The sequence below is a fragment of the Copidosoma floridanum genome, unplaced genomic scaffold (genome assembly GCF_036245765.1).
Source record: "Copidosoma floridanum isolate Cflo_tuat_1 unplaced genomic scaffold, Cflo_Japanese_pri ptg000020l, whole genome shotgun sequence".
Classification (NCBI taxonomy): Eukaryota; Metazoa; Arthropoda; class Insecta; order Hymenoptera; family Encyrtidae; genus Copidosoma; species Copidosoma floridanum.
Genome location: NW_028321897.1, coordinates 2,159,186 through 2,170,884, shown reverse-complemented (window position 1 = coordinate 2,170,884; position 11,699 = coordinate 2,159,186).

Here is an 11,699-nt window from a genome sequence, read left to right as displayed (position 1 = left end):
TCATCTAACATAAAATAACGTAGTATAATGGTAAAAAGGTAAATAATTAACTTTAAAAAACATTGAAAAACGGCAAGTCAGTGAGACAAACACGTATTTTTCAGCCATTATGAGAATCTAGAAACAAATAAAAATTTGCCACATTTCCTTTAAATTGTTCAAGGGGATTCTCAGATATTACTGGTTATAGATATGTACACACACACATACACAAATGGGGATTGTTACCGGAACCGGCGTAATATACTTATTAAAAATTCAGGAAACATGCACATAGCACGCCAACCCGGTGTATGCGTGATTTTCTTTCATTACAAAGCTTTTTCCATGTAGGAAAGCCAAAATAAAAAGTTTTAAAACTGAGTAATGTAAGTAGGACACTTTAATAAACTATTGTATTTACTGTTGCATTAAGCATCGCATTATTTAACCTTCCAAAATATTATATAAATTTGAATCACAGCACTACATATTTTATGCATAACACAATTTTTAAATGAATAATATTGAATAATACATCTGCTTAAGTTTATCGTGGTTTGTACCATATACCTAACACATTGTAAAAAAAATAATGATCTCAAACTATTTAACTCTCTTTTAATCATCATAGTACATTCTGCAAAGGAATGAGGGTTATTCTATACCATCAGATGACGATATATATATTGAATACATATACAGTTATAGTTCTGTAGTAATCTTACATGGGCACACTATATCATTTAGGAATCGCCAGGGGCTACTTATGTCGTGCTTACTCGAAGAAGGGAGAGTGGCACGAGGGGTGAAATAATTGACGAGGCTCAATTTCTCTTACAAAAATAGTACAAGTCCTTTTTATTCAATGAGAAGTGAAATGCACACACATTGCTCCCGTCAAGACCCAAGCCGAACCAACTGGGAAAAAAGGCGCTGCCAGTGCCAGCTGAAGTGGCGTACTTAATTTTGTTTTATCTAAAGAACGATCAAAGGATATCAGAAACATTTTTTTTTTTATCCACTTAAATTGAAAATAGTTTATTCAAGCTGTTCAATCTACTGGTGTAATTTTAGAAAGTGTTTACGTACTGGTACTTTTACCTTAGTGAGCTTCGAGGGAATCGAGGGAGTGAGAAGACAATGTCCGCCATTTGAGGCTCATGGAGGAAGGCATATATAACTGTGCGGTAATAACTGGAACTAAAACCTCTTCCACACGTCTCATGACGACTATGTTTGTTTCTTTGTTTATATTTAATGGCTATGGGTACAATAATTGGAAACGCCACAATTCATGCTTTTTTTTAATGATAATTTGCGAGGCGATATTACTACGAGAGTAATAATTGTAATAATAGAAATAATAATAGTAATAATCATTATAATAATAATAAGAATAAGAATAAAAATAACTATAAAAATAATAAGAAAAAGAATAATACATAAATACATACATACATACATAGTTTTAACGAAATTAAAAGGTTTCAATAAACTTGAAAACTAAAAAAAAAAAAATAAAATCAGGAAATTTCTCGAAACAGTTCTATGATTAGTAATTTAAAGAATTTAAGGTTTTTTTTTTCTTCATACCATCGATGAGCCAACTCTTGGAGCACACTTAAGTGTTAAAAATTTATAAAAAATTTCGCTAACTTGGTCAAAAAAAATAACCATCTTAATTTGTCATTGAAGATACGACTGACTCAAAAATTGAAGAGAGAGCTACTTCAGATTGTCGTTTGAAAAATAGCTAACTATTTTTTAGTAAAGAAAGAACTAGTTCAAATCTTAAAACAAAAAACTTTTATACTCGGAGAAATTATTGTTACAAAAATTTGGCAGGGCATACAGTAATTTACACTGCATGGAATTATCTGCTTCTTTAACCCTAAAGCTACACTACAATTTTAAGTGAAATGTTTTTTTACCGAGCCGTAGATTTACTATGTTGTAGACTTGCAGTAGACGTTAAAAAAAATATTAAATATTTGTCATTCTTACCCCGAAAAATTTGTATTTTTAAAAGAATCCAATTGTATTTTATCAAAAATTGTTGGTATATGTTATAACATATTACATTGATATTAACATTTTTCAAATACTAGTTACAACTTTGCTTGTTTCTAACCTTGAGTTCTGCAAAAAAAGGACTTTTTTCGTATAAAATTTCGAAGAGAATTTTTTTTTTGTCTCAATGAACTATCTTACTTGCTACTAAAAATTACAACTCTTTGCAGTCGTGACATCTTTTGAATTTGAATGAAAATCGAATCACATAATTGTTTACCATCAGTAACATACTTTGCACAACTTTCAATATTTTAAATGAATCGTTCACCATAAAATAATTTATATTCTTTTTAAACATCTGTTTTATTGTAAAAGCATGTATGTTGCTGGTGCTATAATAATAAAATCAGTAGAGCAAATGTATAGAAATTCACGAATGAGGCAAATATAAATATTGTACAAGTGCTTATACTTTTCACCGTGATTTGATTCAAGAGGGTTTGAGCTAATGTTTTAATCAATTGGATGCAATTATAGTTACGTGTAAATGATACAAATTTATTTGTAAGTATTATTGAAAAAAATTAAAGATTTTTTACTGAAAATTTTATTTTTCCTTAGCTACAAAATGACGAAATACAAAGTTACATAAAAAATGTAATTTAAAAAATTTATTTGAAACTACAACAAAACCATAATATATTATTTTATAAGTATTTGAATGACAATAATAATATCTATGTCTATACTATAAGATATTGCATTTTTTTATTAATTAGAGAATTTGAAATGTAGAAAATTTAACTTAACATAAATTCAGTATGATCCTTTGACAATAGTACTTGAATGATTTTGGAGCAGCTTACTTATTATACTTTGGCAGATACTTCCTTTTCCAAGGTGTTGAGTATGGATGTGGTACCTTAAACACATCCTAAAAAATTTATTTGTTTCGTACAATAATGAATTCAAATGTTTGTTTTGAAGAAAAATCAATCAAAGCTTTCAATAGTTTGCAAATACTTCATTAAAAAAATAGCAAAAAATATTTTTATTCGTTAAAATACTTGCATTAAACATTTTGTACATTATCAAAAAGTGACACTAAGAAAATAAATTTATGTTACTGTGCTAGAATGGTAGACTTGTACTATTCCGCTGTGAAGGTACTTTTTACTATACATCCACCTTTTTTATTGGTGATTTTTATACCTTTAGAAATATTGATTATCCAAAGTATAGTAATTTATTGTCAATGCAGTAGAAGTTACTATCCAGCTTGGTAAAAATTAGTTGGTTACAACTGGAAAGTATTTTGATGATGGAATAATACTAGTTTATCATTTACGCATAGTAATGTCAATCTTTGTTTCGAAAACGATAAAAAATTATTGTTAAATGGAACTATTTTAAACTATGATTTTATTTTCAACAGCAGTTAAACGATTTTTGTTGTTTGATAATTTTTATTTTATTTAATTATCAAAGTAGTAATTTATGTGACTAAAAAGCGTTTTTACAGAGGAAATGTCTAATGTGTGATTATAGAAAAAATTTCCCGGTTATTACCGCATCATTTTGAGTACTTTTTGGTTCCATGGGCGTTTGTGTGTTGGAAGGCGATTGAGATAGCAGATTCTCGAAAAGCATGTCACAGTTTGACAAATGATTAGTCTATAAAAATAAACATTCATGAGTTTTTTTTTTGTTTTGTTTAATTCACATAACTTTTTTTTTACTGGATTAACTCATTGTTAAAATACCAAGGGTTCACTCATGAGCAAAGAATACTGTACCAAAGTGCTGCAAGATCTTATTTCAAATAAATAATAAATTAATAATTGGATCGTTGCAAAATGCTGTAATGCGTCTATACTACCCTTGACTCACTATAGGATATATAGTGACAAGTGCTGCTTAGTGGCTAAAGAGGAAACTCAAGTACTTATAGATTGAATATGCCTTGTATGATTTTCTTCAGTTACTGAGCAGTACTTAGTCGAGTTTACGGTAAAATACAACTTAAAGTGTCTGTGGGTTACATTGAAAGATAAATAAGTTCATTGAATTAATCATAATGTAGTTACATTGACATTGAGAGTACTTGAAAACTACGTATGAAATCAGGTACAAAAATTCAAAAACAGTCTTTTAATTAAAATACAATAAGCTAGTTTTTAATATTGATTTATTTAAAGCACTGACCGACAATATACGAAATTTTTTTTATAATTTGTCGAGAAATATATAAAACTTTACTTTTAAAAAAGCAATGAAGTATGAAAAAAGTAAGGTATTCTGCAAGCATATATAACATCTTTCTCTGATTACAACCATGACCCATTACAACTATAAAACTATTTTTACTTAGATGAAAAATCGTAAATGATTTATAATAATTTAAAATTTTATAAGACATACGGTTTTTTTATTGGAGCTGACATCTTCAAAATCATTGTTATATTCTGGTTTCTTGTGAGACGGCGTTTTCATCTGAGTTAGCTATTTAAGTTAAATATAAATACTGTTAATTTTCTAGAGATTTTGAAGGAAATTTTAGAACGAAATTTCAGTACTTTTTCTCCAGGTTAAAGGTTGGTACCCCTACTTAACTAACAGAAAATATGTTTTTGATAAAATTTAATTGTTGTTTCCCTAATAGCACAAACATGATGTTTTAAAAACGTTTTAAAAACGTTTTGAAGTTGGAAAAAGGTTTTTATTATGTTATAAAAACGTTTTTAGATGTTCTGTGCTATTAGGGTAACTACTAAAATCAAACACATGTTTTGTTATTGAAATCTAGATGTATCAACCTACAACCCGGAGAAAACTTACTTCATGCACGACTATCATTTTCAGGGGCTGTTCTAATTGACACACTATCCAAGTACTTCAATTAAACTCATAAAATTTCCCCGGAAAATGATAGTCTCCTCTTATTTAGACATAAAATATTTGCCTTTGGTGGTGACATATTTTTCAAAAACTTTTCGTCTTCAGATTCATCGGACTCGTCAAAACCAAACGGATCAAATTTTGTCATTGAAGTGCTTTTCGTTGGTGGCTCCTAAATAATCATAAATATTATCAGCTTATAGATGTACTTAATCCATTTTTAATATATAAAATAATATCAAATGATGTTTACATAACTAAAAATTAAATTTATTATTAATATAATATTTAAGTAGTACTGAAACATTTAAAGTAGATACGAATACTCAGCTACTATATTAAATTTATAATATAGCCTTAATAATTATGTGTTTTATTTTTTAATAATCAAAAAGTATGAAAACTTTCCTTATGAGGGAGGGTATATCGCAAAGCAGATGGCGCGATCGTGCCTCAGTGAAAATGGCATCGTTCACGCGATAATTATCATAATAAACATATTATAAACTCCAACTTGTGTGCCTATAAACATTCAATATATAGGTGACTCGTATGTACAAGTATAGCTGTTACGCAGTGAACGATGCCATTTTTTTTTTAATTTGATGATTTTTATTAGCTTTTTAACATTAGTTACATAGCCATTTCTCTCAGAAGAAATTATTTTTAATCCAAATATTATATGCTTTACTATCACCAAATAGGTTAGATTCGCTTATCCATGTTATCTATAAATTTTGCTAGTATATAACTTATTCTAGTGTCATTTTCTGATAATAAACTAATTACAGAGTATGGTACATATTTGACTATTTTAGTTAATTATGTTATCATTGGTTTTCTTTCTTTTTCAAAATTTAAAATTTACACATTGCCAAAATAATTGTTCAATATTGTCTTGAGTTTCGTTACATTCGTATAAGTCACTAGGTACTATCTTAAATCTAAATAAATGGCAATTAAGGGAAGTATGTCCACTACTTATTCTATTTATAGAAACTATCGATTTCCTTGATGAATGAACGACGCCATTTTCTCAAAGGTACGGTCGCGCCATCTGACAAATGAGATTCATGAGATGAGATGATGAGATGATGAGAATATGAGATGATGAGATGATGAGATATACCCTAATACAGTAACTTTGTATTATTCCGTCATCTAGGAGTATTTTAGTATTTTAATTTACGTAATATTTTAGCATTTGTACCCTCGTTTTTACTGCTTGTATGTACGATATTTTTTACTGTTGACTCAATAAAAATTACCGCCCAGTACGATAAAAATTAAATTACCGAAAATAAAATGTCTCTAGACGACGAAATGGAATAACACCATATTTCCATTTTACCACAGTAATTTTTATTATTTTTTTCCCCCAGTGCAGTGATTGAAAAGGGTACCAAGCAAAAAACAACATTTTTTTAATCCTACGTAAGTTTTTCCCCAGATTTTGAACTTAGAACTTAAAATTGGAGTAATCTATGGATGTTTAAAAACTTATGAAGAGGTAAGTACAATGATTTTGAACTACTTGAAAAGTTGTCTGTTTGATAACGATGATAACTTGGACAAAACCACGTTATTGTTTAGTTTAACGTAAATATTTCACAAAAACTTTTCGATGTTATTAAAGTATATTATTTATTTATTTTTTTTTTTTATTTTTTTTTTTGAGCAGTTTAAAAGTAGTCATGATAAACTATCAACTCGACTATTTTTGACAAACAAAAATATATATTCATCATATATATAGAAAGCAGTATATACAATGTTAAATTTAAGAAAAATATGTGTCAGTAAACAAACAAGCATCGATGCTTTTTTAGTCAACAGTATCTGACAGACACACCTTAAACATCGAAACTTCTTGGTCATTTTAATTATATGTGAATTAATGACTGTTGGGTGATTTTACAAAAAATACGTTTCTTCGATAAGTGAAGTGAAATTTCCAAATTTGAACTCTAAACATACATGGTAAATTACACATGTGAACTTTACGTCTCCAGATAAAATGCAATGTCTTGTTCAAATGGCTAGGCCATGAAAAAAAACACTTTTTTGTGACATGACCCATACAGATATGTATTTTTTTTTTTTTTTTTTTTTTGTTCATCACCGCCCATAGGCTCGGATATGGCTTTTTTACACAAGAATAGTGTTTTTCAGCCATCGGTGCACCTGAGTTATGACCAGATGTTTACACGCATATAAACATCTGGACCAACTTATAGTCACACCTATGATCACGATGTCGAAGCAAAAGAGAAACAGTTAATCGACCCTCGAAAATCAAGAGCACAGTCGAAATGGCGAGACCTGACTGGTGTATATAAATGAGCACAATTACTTACTTTTTTTGGAAAATCACGAGAATCCTTTTTTTTAATTTCATCAGAAGTGTGTGTTTTCTTGGCATTAAATAGTGGAATCGAGTTATTCCTTAGCTTATTTTCTTTATCTTTATCGAGCGTCTCGAGTTTTAGCTGCACACTTTTCTTTTCCTCTTGTAATTTTTTTATTTTGGAATCTAGTTCGTACCGCATTTTGTTTTTATCCGATAACATCTGTTTGTATTTCTCTAGTTCATTCGCTGAGTCCTTTATTTTTTCTTGCAACTCCTGATCGATGTTTGACGATTCCTTTTGTTTCGCTAACTTTTTCTCTTTCAGTTGCACCAGCTCCGTTTGAAAATTTTCAATTTTTTCCTCCAGTTTCTTTTTTTCATTGAGTGTACCATGTAAAGACTTTAGTTTTCCTTGCATATCTTCTTCTTTTTTCAAAAATCTAGTCTTTACTGTTTCTATTTCGTTAGTAACTTTAACTTGACTTTCACATATACTTTTTGTGTTATCGTCCAAAATTTTTTTCAATGAGTCAACAACCGTTCGTTTACTCTGTACCTACATAATAAATATACATTTTCTGAACATAAAAAAAGTAGCTCGTTATGAAGGATTAAAATATAATGAATTAATGTAGTTTATACTTCAGTCAAAAGTTCATTTTTCTTAGTTTGCAGCTCTTTCAATGAGTCATTCATAGTATTGCTCGACCGTCTATTTGGAATAAAAAATTATTTACATTTATTTGTATTATAATTGTTTATATTTATTCATATTACAATTATTTATATTTTACTTACATTAATGATTCCAACTCTCCCATCAGTTTGGTGATCAGTGCCTTTTTTTCGTCAAAAATCCGTAAATTGGTACCACGAAAACTCTGGAGAAAAGAAATAAGTGTTTAAAGTTGAAAAAAAAAAAAAAATACATAAAACCCACACGTTTTATGGTAACCGCAAGTAATGGTAAAAATGTTTACTTCTAGTTTATGCTTCTCTTGCTCCCAAATTTCCAGTTCCTTGGCAATTTTTTGCACATAAGCACTTTTATCAGCCTCCAATTGGACAATTCTGTATAGTTAGAAATTAAGATGAGCCTGATATTATCAGAATTCTAATTGAATGAGGATAAGAAAAAAACCAAAGTTTGAATTCTGATCACCTCTTGGTGTGCTCGTCTATCAAAGTTATGTTGTAATTGTAATCGGACATCTCGCGGTTCAGCAGAATTTTGACCCTTTCGTTTTCTTGCCTCCAATGCATCATTACTTCGTTCAGCCGCGCACATTCACCTTTTTTCTCCTCGATTTTCCTTTCAACTGAAAATCAACGAGTTTCGTAACATCTGGCAATTCGCATTATCCAAGAGACAATCACTGCAACAATGAACTCACCATCGGCGTTGACCACAGCCCTTTTGTCGCAGACGTCCCTTTTCAGGCGCTCCAAATAATCACTGCGACCTAGTATCACTCGCAGCTCATTCGATAGATCAGCGTTTTTGCTCCTACAGCCAACGGATGCGCTTTGAAATTCGCTCACCGTAGGCAGTATAATATCATTCTGGTAATTTTTCAGCTCCCGGAACCTGGTAAGCATTAAAACAAACATTTGTCAACGTACTCTCCCGCGCACACGGGTGGCTCTCGTGATGAGGAGTTTTTGAATTTTACTTTTCCACGATAGCCGTGTTGGCCCGCATCAGCCGGTCGATTTGTTCGGCTTGGTTGGAGGCCTTTTTCCTGGCTTCGCCCAACTTTTTTTGGGCATGGATGAGTTTCTTCTTCGTCTCGCGGTACCCTTGCTCCAGCGTTCTTATCGTGAGCTCACCTTCCATCTACAGAAAAAAAACACGCCCACATTGAAAAGGGTAGCTTTGAAAAATACCTGTGCTTTTTGTCATTGTATTTTTTTTCTTTTTCGTGACATCAATTAGAAAACTTTTTATTTAAAAAGTGTTTGAGTACGTGCATAAGAAAACACGAGTTGGGTGTGTACCTTTTGCACCTCGATCTTTTTCATTTCAGTTTCCGTGATTTCGTCGACCTTTTGAGCGAAGAAGCACGTCACCTCGGGCTCGTTCCCGTATATCGAGTTGTCGCTTAAAATGGTAACATTTGACTCTTGGGAGTCACCCATGATAACGCACTTCTAATAAACAAAAAAAAAAGTGTTTACCATTTATCTTTGATTTTTAACTCGGAAAACAGCATAATGTTATGTATCGACGCTTCGGTGAAAGAAAGCGCCAACTCAAAATTCCATTCGAGACCGCGCTCACGTTAAGTTGAAACCGAATCTGGAGTTGGTGCTCCCTTCGAGGCAATTTTGAGTTCTTTGACCAAGGCATGGGAATTTCGTAAGAATTTACTCCACCCAATATTAATCACGTAATCCTCACCACCAAAACCCTCTATTTTTCACGTAAAAGTGAAAAAAAAAACACCACAAAATATCATTTATAAAATTTTCAAACACATTTCGTGTACTACTTATACCCTCAAGTTTTAATATTATCATATGAGGTCGGTATATCTATAATACGAGGTACATGTATATTTTTATAAGTCAATGTAACCACGAAATTTTCAGTGGTGACAACGTCCTCTGTAAGACTTTCGCGCCAAAATCACGGAAAAGTTTTTGCGGGAATCCCTACAGAAAATTTTTGGCAAGACGTGCCCGAACCAAAAATAACCGTTTGGTTTTTTGTGAAGCATTTTGAAACAAAGGAACATTTTATCATGTATTGTTGCATTTTGAGCATGTAAATACCCTTGTGTGTAAAATATACTCAAACATCATTGTAACATCGGAGACACATTATATACTCCGATATCTCTACTAATTTTGAATCCCAACAGACGTGGGTCACTCGGAAACCCTCGGAGCATATCCACGAAGAAACTTTGGAATTCCGCTAGACGCCAAATATCCCTCGGTTAAACTTTTGTTTTGCTCTCAACACATGGCGAATGTTTTCAGTTTTCCTGCGCGCAAAGAAAGCACCATTACCCCTGAGGTACGGCGAACATTGATTGTAACGGGATATTATACCCTGATGGACAACCAACAACTAACACTCAGAGGAAAGGCCCTTCTTTGCTTTTTCTTTCCCCTTTTCCTAGTTACTTAGGAATGGTTAGTCTATTATTGTTATTATTAACTAGTTACATAAATACTAAAATTTTTAGTTTAATTTTCCCCCCAAAAAAAAAAAAAAAAAAAAAACATTAATAATAACTTATGGTGTTTATGAAAAAGAACAATAATTTTATTTTTTACTTTTCATCATAGACAATCAAATAAACGAGATAATTTTTGCTTGACTTATATTTAATAAAAATGCATGATGATTAAAATTCAATGCCATAGTCACAGAAGCGTTGTGGTGCAAAGAACTATTTTATACGTCAGAAAAAAACTTTTGTACGAAATTAGTTATGTTGACACAAACATGCTGATGGTTATAAAAAAAAAAAAAATCACTTACAAGTATTACATGTATTTTTCTCATCCATCTAATTTAATTTTATTAGAATTTTTCAGAAGGTATATATATAAAAGTTTTGTAAAGAGCAATTTTCTAACTATCAAATATGGTAAAGAGTTATTCTTTTGCACATAATCATTTATACGCAAAATAACTTAGTAGCGAAAGGTAACTTTTTTTTATCTATTTAATAATAATATTAAAACATATTTTTTAACGATTATGTTTGCGTACCATGTGACTCGTAGTAACGTTACCAGGTACTAACTGCACCAGGGGTGGTGGTAAAACGATTGTATCGATTTAAAACAAGTGTCAATAAAACGCGTGCGGTCATACATTAAAAACTTTATTATCTGGCTGATGGATGTTGCTCCCCCGACCCGTGAGACTCTTCATTGTTTGGTCAACATTATGTTGTAAATTATGAGGTGGAAGGAAAAAACGTAAGTGGCAAACCATACATTATAATATACATACCTATGGGGTAGAAAAATCGTTTGAAATTGGGGCGCGAAGTAGCGAACATGAAAACTACTTAATAATTAAAACTTTTAAAGTGCGCTTGTAGCGGTTGAAGCATTTTATCTTTAATGTATGTGAGTTAACCGAAAAGAAACACAGGCTTTTTTTCATTTTGGCTGACAGTTTAAATAAGTACAAATATACGTATACATGTAAATCAGATATCAATTGACGTCACCTATACATTATTTGGTGATTCTTTCAAATTAAAATCGCCGGGGACCGATGCTGAGATCATGTCATAATAATAATGATGTTTATTGCCAAAAGTAAAGTTCTGCATTCACATGATTATTCGTGCCTTTTGTCTCTTATGATTAGTCATCACATATTTATACAGAATAAGCAATTAATAGCACTCCACGTAAGCGACAAAAAAGGGGGCAAACGGTGGTAAAAAATAAAAGCTCTCGAAATACGCACCATGTAAACATAATA